This window comes from Lepidochelys kempii, chromosome 2 (assembly GCF_965140265.1).
Source record: "Lepidochelys kempii isolate rLepKem1 chromosome 2, rLepKem1.hap2, whole genome shotgun sequence".
Taxonomy (NCBI): Eukaryota; Metazoa; Chordata; order Testudines; family Cheloniidae; genus Lepidochelys; species Lepidochelys kempii.
In genome coordinates this window covers 240467808-240487502 of record NC_133257.1, presented here as the reverse complement: position 1 = coordinate 240487502, position 19695 = coordinate 240467808, and the positions used below count along the sequence as shown (strand labels likewise).

At 39.4% G+C, this 19695-nt stretch overlaps 1 protein-coding gene across 6 annotated transcripts in view; it reads left to right on the top strand.

Annotated features, from left to right (window-relative positions):
* ARHGAP12 (Rho GTPase activating protein 12) overlaps positions 1 to 19695 on the top strand; it is a 140679-nt gene that overhangs the window by 52836 nt on the left and 68148 nt on the right. The window lies entirely within an intron of this gene.

The window sequence follows — 19695 nt, the reverse complement described above, 5'->3', positions numbered from 1 at the left end:
GATTATTCTTCTGAATCACTGATGGTTTTTGTTGGAGCAATAGTAGTTCTAGCTGCCATAGAACGCTGAGTATTAGTAAATTGACAAACTTGGAAATTCAAAAAAGAGCCTCGTGGCCTTGCTCTATTTCTCAAAGATTTAATAGATGACTTTAGCATGGTCTCTTATTTACCGAGACTGCATTCATATTACTAAATCTAGTATAATATATCTTGTTGTGTACTCTGAAGTATTATAAATTAAAACTACACTAGTCATTGATTTTGACAAAATGCATTTGTGAAAGAATATTCTTGGTTTGTGTGCAGTAACTTTTTTTTGGCAACATGCAAAGGGTTTCCTGCTCCCTAGAAAATTATTAGGGTTCTGTGCTAATTTTGGGATTTCATGAGTGTTGGCCTTTATAATACTGTTGGTGGTACTAGGGTAAAGTTGAAACAAATGTGCCAAAGTCTGAGATAATAGCTAAAGATAGGAAATCCTACCTCTCTTTTGGGACATACCCATGTCATGTGGGGTTTTAAGATTGCCCCTCACCATCTCCACTCCTATGCACTGACCTAAAGATACAGTCCCAGAAATGTGTGTGGATTTTTTTTTTAAACACCTATGGACAGTTTGAGATGGAGAAACAAATCGTAATTATTGACCTAAATAAATCCAATAGATGGAAATAAATACTTGGGCTGACCAAGCAGAACTGATTTTTAATATGACCATGACCCTCATTTAATTTCAGAAAGAATGTTTTAAATATCTCGAACAATTTTTAAACAATTGCATTGCATTTATTGTAGGTGGGGCTGGTAGCACCACTGTAACTAAGGTTGCCCAGCACTTATTACAAGACCCTGTTTTCACTTGCTTATAATTTGCCTAACTTTAATTGTTCAAGCTGAAATTTTACACGCTGGATATCTGTCACAGGTTGAATTTTTTTCGTAAAATTTCAACCAAAATGGTTCTTAGTTCAGAGACTGAGACTGAGGGGAAAAAAAATGTGTTTTGCCCATGTTAAAACAAACAAACAAAAAAAAACCCCTCTGGTGACCCTTTTCTTTGAAGAGCTCTGGTTTCTTTTCTTTGAACAGCTTTTAGAGCAGAGACTTAGTTTGCCAGGTGGTGGCCTGTGTGTCAGGGATAGGTCATACTCCTCCCCCCCCCCCCCCGAATTGCCCATGAAAATCTATCCCAGCTGGCCAATTTATAAGCCTTTGAAAAATCATAGGTCACACATGCTCAGTAGAGACTCCATAAATCTTAGTAGCTAAAATCTCCAAATGTTCTATCCTCACTGGGCATACTCAAGCCTCTCTTAGCTCATAGTGCAGGGAATCCTGTCCCTGCACCAACCCCAGAGAGCAACTAAGCATGCTGCCGCGCAGGGCTACAGGGGCAGAAGTTGGACTTTCCATGTAATGGGTTATCCAAACTGCTTCATACCAGAGTGAGGCCAAGCATGGAAACTGAGTGTAGGAGGAGTCTGTCACTTCTGCGTACACTCAGTTACCTGCTGGCATCCAGGTAGTGTGGAGTAGGAAGTAATCTGATTCAAATGGAGATGGGACAAAAGTTGGACTGGGGGAGGGAAAAGAGTAGATTAGAACAGACAAACTTTAGTGGGGCTGTCTGGGAAAGGAGACTGGGATTGGGAAAAGAAACGTGAGGAGTGGAGCCTAGGTTTGGGGAGGCAAAGAGAATGGGGATAAGGGAGAGATGGGACTAGGACATGAACAAATTGGATGGGATGGGACAGAAGGGATCAAGCTTTGGGGAGATAGGAAGAATCTGCTCCCTCTAGAGAATACTCTGCTTCAGGGCCTGGAATGAAACATAAATTTCCTGAATCTTAATATTCCTCTGCTGTCAGCAAATATCTGTGAAACCCACTGGCAGAGTGTTTCTCTCTTACTCCTCTAGTGTTGGTCCATATAGAAGATACTAACCTACTATTTCTGTCTGTTATTTTGTTAGCTCAAGAGGCAAAGGTCTATGTGGTGGATGTACAAGTTCCAACTCTGCAGATTATGTGGTTTATCATGTTGCAGATTTAGACAAATTTCTTTTTTTCAGTGTGCTTTTTTAAAAAAAGTAAGAAGCTACACACAGACATTAAAAAACGTTTAAGTAGTAAAGTCAAGTGCTCAATCTTAATTCTGGCATTTCCTAACTAGTGTGTGTGCAACTTTGAGCTCCCTTGCGAACAAGCATTATGATCTCTCTCTTCAAGTGACATCTCAGATACAGAGGTTGTCAACCATCACTTTCCATCTTTCACAGTCACAACGGAGTTGTAAGACTTCCACTATCCTTTTGTATACCAGTCTATCTAGTGATGTTTTTGATGTAACTCTTTTTCCCCCTCTTCCTGGTTTGCCTGCAGTCAAGCCTGATAATGAGTGCTGGAAGTGAGTTGCTCTCTGATCGATGAGTTGTGTGTCCACAGAAGAGTTATTCTTTTACCTAGTGATCACAATCTGTGTGCCGTGCAGCTGAGACTGAAGCTTAAAAAGCTACTTAAACTACCAAAAAGATATAAAAGTCTTTGTATCAAATTGTACAAATTGATGTGCACATACTCAACAACAACAAAAAATCCATCGAATATACTTCAAAAGTTAACCAAAGTCTTTGTCTCCTATGAATTTGATAATGAAGACATTGAGGAAAACTGGAAGAACTTTAAGACAGCATTGGTAGTGGGAGAAAAAGGATTCAATGTTAAGCAGCCATGGATGACTGGATAAAACCTGAGTAAGGGTATAAAGGGCAAGAAGCCAGCATGTTTGACTCCTAATTTGGCTACTATCCGCAAAGCCCCTTCCTCAACCTCACTGGATAAATCTTTTCTTACTAAAAGAAAAGCTAGAGTATTTAAATGGCAAAGTAGAGGCAGAGTAAATGCTATTTTCCAAAATTCTCATTGTGAGAGGTTATTTTAGTTACTGTAAAATATTTAACAGTACTACTGTGGCCCTCGTGCATATATAACTTCATTGATAATGAAAAATTCATAAGCCCACATTTAATAGTGCTCCCACCTGTGATAATTACAAGCATCAATAGAAATTCTCCCAATCGGACCATCATGACTGGACTGTAGTTTGAAAGTGGTGTTTAAATACAGTGCTGATAAAATCCCCACCCATAAGAGCAGACCCAACTGTGTTGGAAAACAATCTTGCTAGAACAGTTTTCAAATCCTATTCATAGGACAGTACTGATAGGAGAGAAGAACAAAATGAGGCTTTTAGCTCTTTTGATTTTGAAATTAATCTTTGCAATGCAAACAAATGCATTGTTGTCTCATTGAGTATTAAACCTGGCAGCCTAAAACAATTGCATTAGGAGAAATAGGGATTTTTCTCCCTTCATCTTAATCAAGTATTAATTTGAAACTTAAAAAGATGCAAGTAACTTAGATTAGGCTCAAAACGTAAGTGGTGGTAATGTTTTTTCTGTATTTGTAGAGCCGTATAGTATCTGAATGCCTTACCAACATTAATTCTCTAAGCACGCCTGAGATGTAGATTGTCTGCTATTTTGTTGACTTGGGAGATGAAGCACAAAGGGACTTAACTAACCTGGTTAAGGTAACAGGATAAAGTAAGTCTGTGGAGAGCTTTGATATCCCCGATCCAAGTCCTGTGCCTTAGCCACAAGATCTTCCTTTTTTTTCATAAGCCATTTTTTAATAAAACAAAACATGAATAGAAATGTTGCTGTCATTATAGTGTATGAATATCACTAGAAACAAAGGTGAAAATAAAGTCTGCGTTTTGCATGCTACTTCGTTTAGTTCAAAATATAGATGATGAAAAGTAAACTAGATGTTTAAAGTTTAGTCTTAATCTAAGGTGAAATTGGGTGAAATCATTTAAATGATTTTCTTGGCAGTATCTCTTGAATAATTAGAGGACGCTCTTAATCACTTTAATACTGAATGACATGTACATTTCACAAATGCATTAGCCTAGTACTGCTTGATGATCTTTGCTTCCTCTGTCATTCCATTCATTTGAGTGATCTGTTTCAGCTTTTGCAGTAAAAGCTATTAAATGTTTGCTCAGTTTTGCTGCAGTCTCTGAAGACAATGCCCAGAATAAGAATGAGACTTGTGTCTGCTTGGTGAACACAAATGTTTCTGAATTACCGTTTAATAGATGTGTTACTTATGATATAATTGTTAATTTTCAACCTGGTGGTTGAAAGTCAGTTACATAGCACAAGTAGTGCTGCGTTTTTCTTCTGAATAAAGAGTGGGAGATCTCTGCAGATTTAGACAGTCCTATGTAAGATAGTTTGCCCTAAACTGAGGGGGACCATTTCAGTAAGTGGCTTTATGGTGACATTTAGTGTTTGAATTCCCAGTTAAAATGTATATTTAGATTTAACCAATAATTTATCCAATTGGTATTTAGATGGGGATAGCTAGTATAGTGTAACATTATTTGTGGATTCATAATGCTTCTCTCCCCTTCCCTCTCCCCCCCAACTAGGCTTCTGTTTTTGCTTCTGAAGAAGGGCCCTGTTGAAAATAAAGTGCAATATATACAAAATTGACCATATAGTGAGTTTTTGTTAACGTATTCAGGTATCTTAAGGAAAGAAGGCAAAACCTAGAGAATACATGTAAGATGTATGCTAAAAGCTCAGCAGTAATAAAGCAAAAAGAGGTAGCCAAACCATGCCCCTCAATAGTGTTCCCATATGTAATAGCCCTCATGTGGCAGGGATTGTTGGCTGGCCTAGGCTGTCAACTAATAAATATGCCATTTAAAAAAAAAAGACTTAAACTTGAATAATTTGCAAGATAGTTACTAGGCAAGGGACAACAGAGATGGGGCAGGGGCTAGGGCTTGGGCCTTCCCAAAAGATACAGCTGCAGTTTTCTGGCAAAAATCTAGGTGTTTGGAATCATTCCTCCACCCTTCAACTACTATTCATGTGGGAAGATAACAAGTCCCAATGTCTGCTAGTGCTAGTAGCTTCCTAAACAGCAGCCCAGTGAAACTTACATGATTCCTGTTCTTTTAATTGCTGCCCATTTGAATACCAGCAATGACACTAAAAACCTCTTGTTAATTTCATGGCACTCAGGAAAGTAGAGACAGGAGTGATTTGTTTGCAGACCCCATGTTATGTCTTCTTGCATTTGGAAAGCTATCTTCCCCAACCATAGCTTAAGCAGCTATTAAGCCTAGCAATTTTGATGCTGTGCAGCTGAACACTGTACAAGGGGGAAGGCAGGTTACTGTTAGAACAGTGTTTTAATTTCTGCAAGGACAGGTGGCCCTGAGAAGTTGTTAGGGAATTAATGAAAGTGCAGCAAGCTGTCCCAAAAAATCTAGATGTCTGTATCAGTCCTCTTTTGCTCATGCTATTCACAATCTGTTATACTATTAGAGTGTATGCAGTACGTACATGTGGTTTCAAGTCATCTTGACGTTAGTGCTTCATGCTGTGTTTGAGCATTTAAGAGTAAATACTGTTTGTGTATATTTTTTTAATAAAGTAAGCCTTCAAAACATAGGGTGCTGTTTTAAAATCTCCAAGTTTTTCCTGAGAATCTGACATTCCTTTTGATATTAAAGTATGCTTTGTGAAGTATGGTAAGTCTGCTTTTCTTGGCATAGAGTTCAAGCAAATGTTTTTATAGGCTAGGAAATGTATGTTTGGTCTTTTGTATGAAAATGTTGACAGTTCATTCATAAATGATTAACCAGGTGTTTTATTTAGGGGTGGATACCTATGTGTCCTACTATGTGACTGTGAAAACTTAAATCTGGAGACCTGTATATTCAAGCCCCATTTCAAGAACTCATTCTGTAATGGTACTAAAAATTGTGTTTTCTTGCCTACACTAAGATTAAATAGTTTTCACGCTAGTTCACAAAGATCTGTTGCTCACAAATCAACTTTCCTGTGCAGATTCTGACTTGAGACCAGACTTTAAAAGTTTGGTGCATGTAAATATTAAATAGCTAACTGGCCATACATATATTTGGAATTTGCATGCAAAATTGTAAACTCATGCAAATATTTGCATGTATCTATCTTTGAAAATCTGTCCTACAATGTTCTTTTTTCTAACTTTCCATATTCTAGTGGGAGAATATTGCATGAAAAATATAAAATGCATTTGGGGTTTGGTAAGGCTTATAATGATGGCAGCCTGACTCTGTCTTTGTGTGCTGAAGATACTTTCTCAGATTTGTCCTTGTAATCTTGACACTGCATGTAGTAATGTGTACAAAAAACTTTTTTTCTTCTAATTGTAATTCAGTTTTTTCTAGCCTTCTTTAAAATCTATTTCTCTTGGTCCATACAGAGTCTACTAGAAATTTTTACTGTGATGTAACTAGAAGGATTAGATTTCTGGGTTAGTGATTTTAAAAAAAATTAGTGCTCATTATGATGAATTGTACTATTTTGTAGTAGTAAATAGGAGGAATGCATTTAAAATGGCTTAAATATAGCTTAACTTGGAACTATTAAGGACTATTTTGCCTAATACAACTGTGTCTGGTCAGTGCCTGTGTAACTCTAGAAACATCCCCTCCCACCCCCCCCCCCCCCCCGATGAATTAAATTACAATGTTCCTCAAGTTCTTCAGAGGTCTACAATGACATCTAGTGGGGATTGCTTTTTAAAGTACTCTTGTTTAAATAATAATAAAAACACCAGTGCGATTTAGGGGAGGAAGAGTCCTGGTTATATCGGGGAAAAAAATTAATTTAACTCCTTAATGTACTTCAGTTAGGTTTGAATTTTTAAAAATTGTAACTTAGTACATTTTAATATATTAATTATGTACATTGGCTCATCTGGGTCCAATTGCAATCTGTTGGGGCTCCATTATGTTTAGACACTGTAAACCTACAAAGACATATTAAAAAATTCTAAAGAAAAATTCATGTTATATAATTATTTAGACTAGTTCTCGATAAGAATATAGTATTTCTCAAAGATGTGCTTATAAGTAAGGCTACGATTTCATCACGGAGGTCGTGGAAGTCACAGAATCTGTGACTTCCGAAGACCTCCGTGACTTTAGCCCACAGGTGGCTGTGAGCTGCAGGGTCCCCCTGCTACCTGGGGTGGCCAGGAGCTTCAGGGTAACCCTGCCATCCAAGGCAGCTGGGGAACTCTGAGCGGGCGAGGGAGGACCCCACAGCTCCCGGCCTCTGGTGGCAGGGGGACACCACAGATCACAGCTGCAGGGGAGGGAGACCCTGGAGTTCTGAGCCTACATGGGTGTTGGGGGCCCCGGAGCTTCCAACCAGGGCCCTGCAGCTGCCTAGCAGGTCCCCATTTTACGTAAGAACATAAGAATGGCCCTACTGGGTAAGACCAAGGGTCTGTCTAGCCCCGTATCCTGTCTTCCAACAGTGGCCAGTGCCAGGTCCCCCAGAGGGAATGAACAGAACAGGTAATCATCAAGTGATCCTTCCCCTGTCGCTCATTCCCAGCTTCTGGCAAACAAAGGCTAGGGACACCATTCCTGCCCATCCTGGCTAATAGCCATTGATGCACCTATCCTCCATTAATTTATCTATTTTTTTTTAACCCTGTTATGGTCTTGGCCTTCACAACATCCTCTGGCAAGGAGTTCCACAGGTTGACACTGCGTTGCATGAAGAAATACTTCCTTTTATTTGTTTTAAACCTGCTGCCTATTAATTTCATTTGGTGACTCCTAGTTCTTGTGTTAGGAGAAGTAGAAAACAACACTTCCTTATCTACTTTCTCTACATCAGTCATGATTTTATAGACCTCAATCATATCTCCCTTTAGCCATCTCTTTTCCAAGCTGAAAAGTCCCGTCTTATTAATCTTGCCTCGTATGGAAGCCATTCCATATCCCTAATAATTTTTGTTGACCTTTTCTGAACCTTTTCCAATTCCAGTATATCTTTTTTGAGATGGGACAACCACGTCTGCACACAGTATTCAAGATGTGGGCGTACTATGGATTTATATAGAAGTAGTATATTTTTTCTGTCCTATTATCGATCCCTTTCTTATTTATTCCCAGCATTCTGTTCTTTTTTTGACTGCCGCTGCACATTGAGTGGATGTTTTCAGGGAACTATCCACAATGATTCCAAGATCTTTCTTGAGTGGTAACAGCTAATTTAGATGCCATCATTTTATATGTGTAGTTGGGATTATGCTTTCCAATGAGCATTACTTCGCATTATCAACATTAAATTTCATCTGCCATTTTGTTGCCCAATCACCCAATTTTAAGAGATCCTTTTGTAGCTCTTCGCAGTCTGCCTGGGTCTTAACTATCTTTAGTAATTTTGTATCGTCTGCAGATTTTTCTACCTCACTGTTTACCCCCTTTCCCAGATCATTTATGAATATATTGAATAGGACTGGTCCCAGAACAGACCTCTGGGGGACACCACTCTCCACTCTGTAAACTGACCATTTATACCTACCCTTTGTTTCCTATCTTTTAACCAGTTACCAATCCATGAGCTCACCTTCCCTCTTATCCTGTGGCAGCTTACTTTGCGTAAGCGCCTTTGGTGAGGGACCTTGTCGAAGGCTTTCTGAAAATCTAAGTACACTGTATCCATTGGATCCCCTTGGTCCAGTTGTTGACTCCCTCAAGGAATTGCTGCTTGTTGATCCCCTCAAAGAAATCTAGGAAATTGGTGAGGCATGATTTCCTTTTACTGAAACCATGTTGACTCTTCCTCAACAAATTATGTTCATCTGTATGTTGCACAATATTGTTCTTTATTATAGTTTCAACCAGTTTGCCCAGTACTGAAGTCAGGCTTGCAGGCCTGTAATTGTCGGGATCACCTCTGCAGCCCTTTTTAAAAATTGGCGTCACATTAGCTATCCTCCAGTCATCTGGTACAGAAGGTGATTTAAATGATAGGTTACAGACTACAGTTAGTAGTTTTACCATTTCACAGTTGAGTTCCTTCAGAATTCTTGGTCCTGGTGACTTATTGCTGTTTAATTTATCAATTTGTTCCAAAACCACCTCTAATGATACCTCAATCTTCAACAGTTCCTCAGATCTGTCACCTAACAAGAATGGCTTGGATTTGGGAATCTCCCATTTTGTGATGGATGTTTTTAGTAAAAGTCAGGGACAGGTCACAGGCTTCTGTGAATTTTTCTTTATTGCCCATAACCTGTCTGTGACTTCTACTAAAAATATCCATAAAAAAAATCTTAGCCTTACTTACAAGTAATGACTCCTATCCAGAAATTGGATTTGTGGGGCTGGATCTTTGTGCTTGTTCATAGCCCCTGTCATAATATAAAGGGAAGGGTAAACACCTTTAAATCCCTCCTGGCCAGAGGAAAAACTCTTTCACCTGTAAAGGGTTCAGAAGCTAGGATAACCTTGCTAGCACCTGACCAAAATGACCAATTTGGAGACCAGATACTTTCAAAGCTGGAGGGGGGGAGAAACAAAGGTTCTCTCGGTCTGTGTGTTGCTTTTGCCGGGACCAGAGCAGGAATGCAGGTTAGAACTCCTGTAAAGGGCTAATAATCAATCTCGTTAGATATGCGTTAGGTTCTGTTTTGTTTAAATGGCTGATAAAATAAGTTGTGCTGAATGGAATGGATAGTCCTGTTTTTGTGTCTTTTTGTAACTTAAGGTTTTGCCTAGAGAGATTCTCTGTGTTTTGACTCTGATTACCCTGTAAGGTATTTACCATCCTGATTTTACAGAGGTGATTCTTTTACATTTTCTTCAATTAAAATTCTTCTTTTAAGAACCTGATTTGCTTTTTCATTGTTCTTAAGATCCAAGGGTTTGGGTCTGTGTTCACCTATATGCAAATTGGTGAGGATTTTTATCAAGGCTTCCCCAGGAAAGGGGGTGTAGGGTTTGGGAGGATTTTGGGGGAAAAGATGTTTCCAAGCGGGCTCTTTCCCTGTTATATATTTGTTAGACGCTTGTTGGTGTCACCAATAAAATCGAAGGGAAAAAGGTAAAATAGCTTTGTACCACACATCTTGAAGAACTTCCAGTTACAGGTCGGTACTTTTCTCTTATATTTTAAGTGCTAGGATGGTCTCAGTGCTGTCCAATGCACAATTATCAGCCTTGAAGAGTTTACAAAAAAAGACCTTGAGGAGGGGAATAATTTAGATTTATTCTGCTCTAACTTTACTAATCTCTTGTGGTGAAAAGTTGTCTGACATAGGTTTATGCTTAAGAAGTAGTGGGTCTTTGAGGGGATTTGAATGAGGAGAGGGTGGAGGGATGGGATGCTGGTATTAGGGTGGTTGATGCATGAATAGAGATGCTCAATGAAAAGATGGCAGAGACAGGAGTGTGAGAAGCAAACAGATGGGGTATGGAGGCTGCATTACTGAAATTAAGGAGGCTGGGGAGAGCATAAACAAGATTTGAGATGAAGGCTGTGGTGTGGAATTCAGTCTTCCTTTTAAAAATTCTGAAGTATAAATTTAATATCATAGGCAAAAGGAAGCTAAAGCAGCTGGCTATACCAATCGTGTACACAAGAACCAGTGCCTTCTGAATTCCAAGATAGCCATCCATCATGGGATGGGAAGTGGGGAATCAGATATGATCCTGTGTCTGGAATAGTGAAGCTTTTTTCCTTCCAGCTGATTTATGAGGTTTTCATTTACCAGGCTAAGAGAGGGTTTTTTTGATTGGTTGTTTTTTTTAACCTTTAAAACTACCTTATGACCTAATAAAACTTGGTAGGAACATCAAAAGTTTTCATACATATGGTGGAAAATGTTGTTTATTTCACTCGTTTTCCAGCAGTGCAAGTTTTCACTTTATGGCCAACTTTTCTGTGTTCCGGGAAATCTGCTTTCTAACAGACATAGGCTTGTAATTTCAGGCTGTTCCTCTTCTAGCAATTTCCCCTTTTGGTTATGGGTGCTGCCCACTTGTGGCTTCTATTTGATTGTGTGGTGTAAACCAAAATATGCTTCTTCATGTAAGCAAAACCATCTGTTTATGACCAGGTGTGGTCTAGATTATCAATGTGGGTTTTGATTGTAATTGTATAATGCAAACTTTCTTATATCGAAACAGATTTTTTTTTCTGTTTTGAAAAGATGCAGCAAAAAATGAATATTTTTGCCTCCAGAGATGAAAATTGCATTTTAAAACTAAGTAGAAGACTGAAGGGAAAAATACAGAATATAATTTATTTAGGAGCTATGAAGAAAAAAAACTCTGCTGACAGTGCTAACACCAGACATGGGGATATAGATTCTGCATTAACAGGAAACTTCTGTACAGCTTGAGTCAATAATAGGTTGCTAGCATAATCACCTCAGTTCTGAAAAATGGCATACTAGTTCTAGGATTTGTAGAGGTGCAGCAGTGCCATATAGTTAAGGTTGTGTCATGACATCTGTTTTAGCAGACTTAAAGTTCAATATTTAATGGACATGTTTAGTTGGATACCTTTTGGAATTCAGCGTGCCTCAGCAGGGTGCAAGATAGGGGGTTAGTGACCAAAATTTGGAGTAATTTGAGCTAGAGGTACCAGAGATATAAGCCAAGGAGGAAAAACAGCAATTTTTAAAAAAGCTTCTAGGTTTTTGCTCAGAGTTAGATCAAACTATTGATGTGATATGGGTCAAAATAGTCAGTCTGTCAAGTTTTACACAAGGTAGTGCCTGGTATCTACACAGCCTTTGGGGGAATCCACATTCTTGCTTCTAATTAAGAAAATGTACATTTTAGTACTGTGCATGTGCAATACAGAAAAACAGGTAGAGGGTTTCTGTTCCTGCCATTTTATGTGCTTTAAAGGTCAACTCTTGTAAGTGCCCTAAAATCTGAGCTGTTAGATTGTTTTGAATTTTGGTATGCCTTATGGGCATGTGGGGTAGCATTAGTAATCCAAATTAGGGGTTCTTTTACCAAGGGGTCCCCAAGTTACAGCCTTCCCAAAACTGTTCCCTTCTGCTACCTTGTACTGTTAAACTGAGGTGCTGATGACTGGATGAATCAGACCTCTTGATGACTGTGAACTCACCCTTCAGTTAACATAACTAAAGATAATTTAATCACAAGCCTGCACCTGAGGGTATATCTATACTGTGAACTTGTCCACAAAACTTTTGTCTTTCAGGGATACTTAGTTTTGCCAACACAAGTGGTAGTGTGAACGCAGCATTGTCAGCAGGAGAGCTCCCCTGTCGACAAAGCTAATGCTGCTCGCAGGGCTGGAAGTATTTTGTCTGCAAAAGCGCAGACAGAGCATTTATACATGCTCACTTTTAGCAACAAGGCTGTGTTGACACAGCCTTGTCGCTAAAAGCTGCATGGTGTAGATGAGACAAAAGGAGTTCTGGACTGTGTGTTTGGAGGTTACCACAATTTGAGTCATGGGTGGCAATTTTCGTTTGGGGGAAGAGTAATCAAAGTATTGGGGGGGGGGGGAATAATCATGTGAATGCTGCCTGGGAGAGTATGGGTAATTGAGGGGTGAAGAATGGGGCAACAGAGGGGTTTGGGGCTGCAGGGGAATTATGAGGAGGGGGATAAATGGGAGTGCTCTTGACCGGCTGCTTACAAACAGGGAAGAATTGGTAGGGGAAGTAAAAGTAGGTGGCAACCTAGGCAGCCGTGACCATGAGATGATTGAGTTCAGGATCCCTAGAAAAGGAGGAAAGGAGAGTAACAAAATACGGACCCCGGACTTCAGAAAAGCAGACTTAGACTCCCTTTGGGAACTGATGGGCAGGATCCCCTGAGAGGCTAATATGAGGGGGAAAGGAGTCCAGGAGAGCTTGCTGTATTTTAAAGAAGCCTTATTGAGGGCGCAGGAGTAAACCATCCCGATGTGCAGAAAGAATAGCAAATATGGCAGGTGACCAGCTTGGCTTAACAGTGAAATCTTCGGTGAGCTTAAACTCAAAAAGAAAGCTTACAAGAAGTGGAAATTTGGACAGATGACTAGGGAGGAGTATAAAAATATTGCTCAGGCATGCAGGAGTGAAATCAGGAAACCCAAATCACACTTGGAGTTGCAGCTAGAAAGGGATGTTAAGAGTAACAAGAAGGGTTTCTACAGGTATGTTAGCAACAAGATGGTGGTCAAGGAAAGTGTGGGCCCTTTACTGAATGGAGAAGGCAACATAGTGACAGAAGATATGGAAAAAGCTGAAGTACTCAGTGCTTTTTTTGCCTTGGTCTTCACAGACAAGGTCAGCTCCCAGACTGCTGCACTGGGCAACGCAGTATGGGGAGGAGCCCTCAGTGGTGAAATAACAGGTTAAGGACTATTTAGATAAGCTGGACAAGCACAAGTCCATGGGTCCAGATCTAATGCATCTAAGGGTGCTGAGGGAGTTGTCTGTGATTGCAGAGCCATTGGCCATTATCTTTGAAAATTCGTGGCGATCGGGAGAGGTCCCAGATGATTGGAAAAAGGCAAATATAGTGCTTATATTTAAAAAAGGGAAGAAAGAGAACCTGGGGAACTACAGACCGGTCAGCCTCACTTCAGTCCCTGGCAAAATCATGGAGCAGGTCCTCAAGGAATCCATTTTGAAGCACTTGGAGAGGAAGGTGATCAGGAACAGTCAGCATAGATTCACCCAGGGCAAGTCATGCCTGACCAACCTGATTGCCTTCTATGATGAGATAACTGGCTCTCTGGATATGAGGAAAGTGGTGGATGGGATACATCTTGACTTTAGCAAAGCTTTTGATATGGCCTCCCACGGTATTCTTGCCAGCAAGTTAAAGTAGTATGGATTGAATGAATGGACTGTAAGTTGGATAGAAAGCTAGCTAGATTTGTCAGGCTTAACGAGTAGTGATCCATGGCTCGATATCTACTTGGCAGCCGGTATCCAGTGGAGTGCCCCAGAGGTCAGTCCTGGAGCTGGTTTTGTTCAACATCTTTATTAATGATCTGGATGATGGGATGAATTGCAAGTTTGCAAGTGACACTAAGCTGGGGGGAGAGGTAGATACGCTGGAGGGTAGTGATAGGGTCCAGAGTGACCTAGACAAATTAGAGGATTGGGCCAAAAGAAATCTGAAGAGGTTCAACAAGGACAAGTGCGGAGTCCTGCACTTAAGAAGGAAGAATCCCATGCACTTCTACATGCTGGGAACCGACTGGCTAAGCAGCAGTTCTGTAGAAAAGGACCTGAGGATTACAGTGGACGAGAAGCTGGATATGAGTCAACAGTGTGCCCTTGTTGCTAAGAAGGCCAACGGCATATTGGGCTGTATTAGTAGGAGCATTGCCAGCAGATCGAAGGAAGTGATCATTCCCCTCTATTCGGCTCTGGTGAGTCCACATGTGGAGTACTGTGTCCAGTTTTGGCCCCTCCCCCCCACTTCAGAAGGGACGTGGACAAATTGGAGAGAGTCCAGTGGAGGGCAACGAAAATGATTAGGGGCTGGGGCACATGACTTAGGAGGAGAGGCTGAGGAACTGGGGTTATTTAGTCTGCAGAAGAGAAGAGGGGGGATTTGATAGCGGCCTTCAACTGCCTGAAGGGGGTTCCAAAGAGGATGGAGCTAGGGTGTTCTCAGTGGTGACAGATGACAGAACACGAAGCAATGGTCTCAAGTTGCAGTGGGGGAGGTCTAGGTTGGATATTAGGAAACACTGTATCACTAGGAGGGTTGTGAAGCACTGGAATGGGTTACCTAGGGAGGTTGTGGAATCTCCGTCTGTAGAGGTTTTTAAGGTCCGGCTTGACAAAGTCCTGGCTGGGATGATTTAGTTGGTGTTGGTCCTGCTTTGAGCAGGGGGTTGGACTAGATGACTTTCTGAGGTCTCTTCCAACCCTAATTTTCTATGATTCTATGAGTGGGTGGGAGATGAGGGGTGGAACACTGGCAGAAGGAACATGGAGATGAGTGGCAGAGACTGGGAGAGAACAGAGACAATATACCTGTCAGCTCTACATTCTCCCCTTGTGTGTGTGCCCTGATCTGGGGGGTGGGGGCCTTTTTGCCCCTCTAAGGGCAGAGCTAGAGATCCAGCTATTTCTGTGGTGCAGGTAAAAATGGTCTCAGATAGTTAATTATTATCTAAGGAAGTGCATGACACCCACTAAGTCTTGGGAGACCCAAATTAAAAACATGTTCACTTCTTCATTTGAATAAATGTGTAGTCTGGAAGGACTATAGTGCACATTCACCAATAAAGGAAAAAAACAATGAAGCTTTCTAAGGAGACATGTTATACTTGCCTGGGAAGTTCAAGAGAATGTGCTGACGACATTACCCCTGTGAACACGCTGCCAGTGATGTTTCTGGTCCAAACCTTTGTATCACTGTGTAATAAAAATTTAAAAATGTTGCTTCTTGAAAGTCGCTTAATATAATGAGATTTTTAATATGTGGGGAGGCTTACTGTGAACGCAACAGAATAGTCATTGCAGAACATTGATTTGAGCAAAATAGAAACTTCTGAATACCAGGAAATGCACAGGTAAGGTTGGCCATGCACCCATAAATTTACAGTCTTTGAGCAATGCCTCAATAGGTCCTATTAACACACACACACACCTTTATTCTGCCAATCACACAGTTGCAGAAATGTAGCAGCTTTTCACCTCCTTTTATAAGCCCCATTCACTCTCACCACAGAATTCCATCTAACACTATTGAAGGACAAAAAAGAAAAAAAAAACAACAACAATGCCCATGCTACCTCCCCTCTACCACCTTAGAGCATTGTCTCAATAGGCACCTAGGACATGCACTGATCCTTGGCACTGTAAAATCCAGGAGGTTCCATATACTGACATAGAAAGAATACCACACGTTTAGAGTTTAAGAACCACTTCATAGTCTCTTACAACTCCCTTACACTTACTCAAGGATACCATCTCAACCTACACTTTAACTTAGCCATCATTAAAATGTTAGAATCCATCTTATTCCACCTTACTGTGGACAAGACCTGCTACCCATGTAATCCACGCAGTTCTGCGTAGAAAGACTGCATACTGGAGTGTATGTGAAAAATTCCATCAGCTGGTGCCTGATCCAGGGGAATAGAGGGAAGGTGGTGTGGGCAACCTTCCCCCTCTCAGCACCTCCTCTTTTGCCTTTAATAACGTTAGATGGAAATCTTGTGTAAGAGTGAATGGGTTGTGAAAAGAGGTGAAGACCTTGTACATTTCAGCAACTGGGGGATTGGCAGAGTAAAGTTGTATGTGTTAACAGCACATATTGGGGCACTGCAAGAGAGCAGAGTTAAGATTGCATGGGCAACCTTAACTGTGTATTTCCTAGTTTTCATAAGTTTGAGGTTTTGCTCAACTCAGCATCCTGCAAGGGGATGACATACCACCATGCAGCCTTAACTTTTCATTAACATAGTTTTTGCCATTGTATTTATATGGCAATGTGGATTGATTTTTAAATCAACGATTTTAAATCATGGTTTAAATTAACTTTTCCATTTGTACTTCAGTTATTTTCTAAAGAAAGGTGCGTTCTTACTAGGTGATATAACTATTAAAACATGTTGATTTACAACTAATTAGTCTTTCACTAGATTTGGTACATTTATTTAAGCAATTATATAGCTTAATATCTTCAGATTCTTAATTGTACAGTTTTAGGATGTTAGAAAATGGTGAACGATATATTGCTTGTTTACTAGAAAATTAACTTCATGCTCGTGTCAAGCTGAATTAGAATGGTAACTGGAATTTAATTAAACACACAATAGCATATAACTAATTTTTATTAAACAAAACGATCTTAAATGTTTTGGATACATAAACTTCTCTTACCAAAACATGTTTCGTATTTACAACTAAATGATTTATTAAAGGAACAGAGGGATTAACTGATTATTTCCGGTCAGCCTGAGACAATTTTCAAAAATGCCTAAATGAAAGTGACTGGATCTTAAGTTTCTACTTGCCTAAGTCTCTTAAAAATGAGACAGTTTCCTAAATTGCTAAAGGCTGTCCTTCAAACTACTAAAATTAGTAGCTCTCATCTCCTCCTTTCTTGGTTTTATTCATATACTGGAAGAGAGAGGCAAGTTTTCTTGCATTTTCAGCTTCTAGTCACCTTCTCAATTTTGAATGAATTATTCCAAATGAAGAAAATATTCTTCATACTGCTTGAATGGTTCACCTTCAGTCCTGAAATTTATTATGGCTGGCATGATTGATTGGTGGTTATTAGATGCCCATGTCATAGCATCAGCATCTTGTTCAGCAGTTAGACATCTACCCTGGTACTTTGGGTTGAGAATATTGGCAAGAAAATGAGGTGGAATAAGTACTTGATCCATCTGCTTCTTTACTTACTGCCTGCAATTTAACTTTGTTGGGGGTTTTTTCCTTCAGTGTCTCGAAGTTCTTTCCAAATTTCAACAGCATCAGAAATAGAGCAACAAGCTTTCTGGAGTTTGTCCAGGGCTATGGAAATAAGTTTCAATATATTCAGTAGATATTCTACATTTCTCTTTAGTCTGATGTTGACTATTTTGGCTTTGATAGGTCCATGTGTTTTTTGTCATTATTTTCTTCAGAAATAATAATCAGAATAGGCCAGTTCTTGATAAATAGGTCAAAACAGTCACCACTGAATTCTGTCATACGTCTTGGGGGAGAATTAGTTTGGATTGTCCTGCTCTCTTCAGTGAAACTGAATCAAATAGATTCTTATGGAAGTATTTTGCAATTTCAACTTTTTCCTTTATTCCTGGAGTTGTACTTAAGTCTTTGGCTAAAAGAGGAATCAAATGAGCACTGCACCCATCTATTATAAGGTTCAGGTTACTTCAATATCTTCTAGATTTCTTTTCATCTTTACATTTGTGGCATTGTCTTTGACAAGCTACACACTTGACACTTTTGTTCACAGTTTGCTATAGCTTTTACTGTTGCTACTTTTAATTATTCTGCTGTATGGGATTTCCTGATGTATCAATTGTTTCTGTAAGATAGACAACTCCATCTGCTCTTGTCACACAAGCATATATTACTGGATAATTGTGTACATTGCTCCACCCATCAAGACTCAGATTAATGAATTTTCCAAAATTAATACATCATAAGGATTATCTAAATCTATTTAAACTCTTTTTATTTCTAGCAACAAACCGCTTGAGAAAAAACATTTTTAAAATGTTAAAATTCATAAATGCCTCATAAAACTTTACTTTTCAAGTAGAAATCTTCACCTTGGATATTTGCTTATATTCAGCAATAAAAATAACTGTAGAAGTCTGTCCGTAACAGTAAAAATATAATTGATAAATACTCCCACTTCAAAATAACATACCAGCTATATTTTGAATGCAAACATTTTGAAATTCTTAAATCTACCCAAAACACCAATTTATGACAGTAATCTGTGTTCGTTTCCTAGAACAGTAAGAAATGGTAGGCAGTCTAATAAATGTATTTTTGCACCATTCTTATCAGCTAATCCCAGATTGAAGATGATGATATGGATGTCTGAAACAGTCATTTCACTTTTGAGAGCATTCTTCATAATCTTTCATTCTGATAACCAGTCCTTTCATCTTTGTGTTGCACTGTTTCCATTTAGCATGTGTTCCTTTCTTATCCAGAAGTTCACAAAATTCTTGAAAATAAGTAAAAATATTCCCAAATAGGGTCTCTTTTTTAATAACCTGCAGCTATGACAGTTTTTTCCTTCTGTTCCCATGTGTTGAAATCGACACTAGAGGCTGCACTCAAATGAATGTTGTCCCTTCTTCAGTGTCCTGCTTTGACACCAGTGTTTCTCTTTTTCTGGTTGTGCTCCTTTCTCCCTTGTTACATACCTCCCCCACCGTTACTCCCAAGAAAACAAAAGGACTAACAACAATCCAGGACTTCTGCTTGTGTAACCCACATGCCTTTTGCACTGCAGTATTTTATTTGTTTAGAGACAGAGGGAGGCAGTTGAGAAATTAATGGATTTCTATTAGTTTTCAGAGTAACAGCCGTGTTAGTCTGTATTCGCAAAAATAAAAGGAGTACTTGTGGCACCTTAGAGACTAACCAATTTATTTGAGCATAAGCTTTCGTGAGCTACAGCTCACTTCATCGGATGTATCCGATGAGCTGAGGAGTAAGTTTCCATAGTGGATAGAGTCATGAGCATTTGTCGTTTTGAGAATCGAGACAATCAGAACTTAGGTAGGAAGAAGTTATAAAATAGGAGTTACGAGTATGAGACCACCCAGGTGGTCAGTGAATGATCCTGATGAGATACATGATGATATCTCCGAAAGTCAGAGGCTGGGTTCCAATGCCTGTGATGACTTTGCTAGTCTCTTGCACCCTGTAGCACAGCTCCTGGATCCTCCAAAAGATTAAACTTTTTTAATACAGTATGACTTATTGTGCCATATTTATAAAGCTTGACCTCAAGTGTTAGATTTGTTTCCCCTGATTCTTTCTTTATATGGAAAAGTTGCCTTAAACTCCGTTTTTGATAGAGGTTCATGGATTAAGCATATTTATTTTTAAAATGTTTGAAGAGACTGTGATAAATTTAGACATAACATATTTTGTGTTACAGTAAGATTTAATTTTAAACAGGTTTATTTTTAAAAAGAAATATACTTTAAATAAATCCAATGTAAATATTTTTTATCCACCCTTTTCTATGGTGATGTTAACATACTATGGGGTGGTGATATGCTTTTAGAATTATACTTTTTTCAAAAAATAAAAAGACCGTTTTTTCCCCCTGTAAGTAG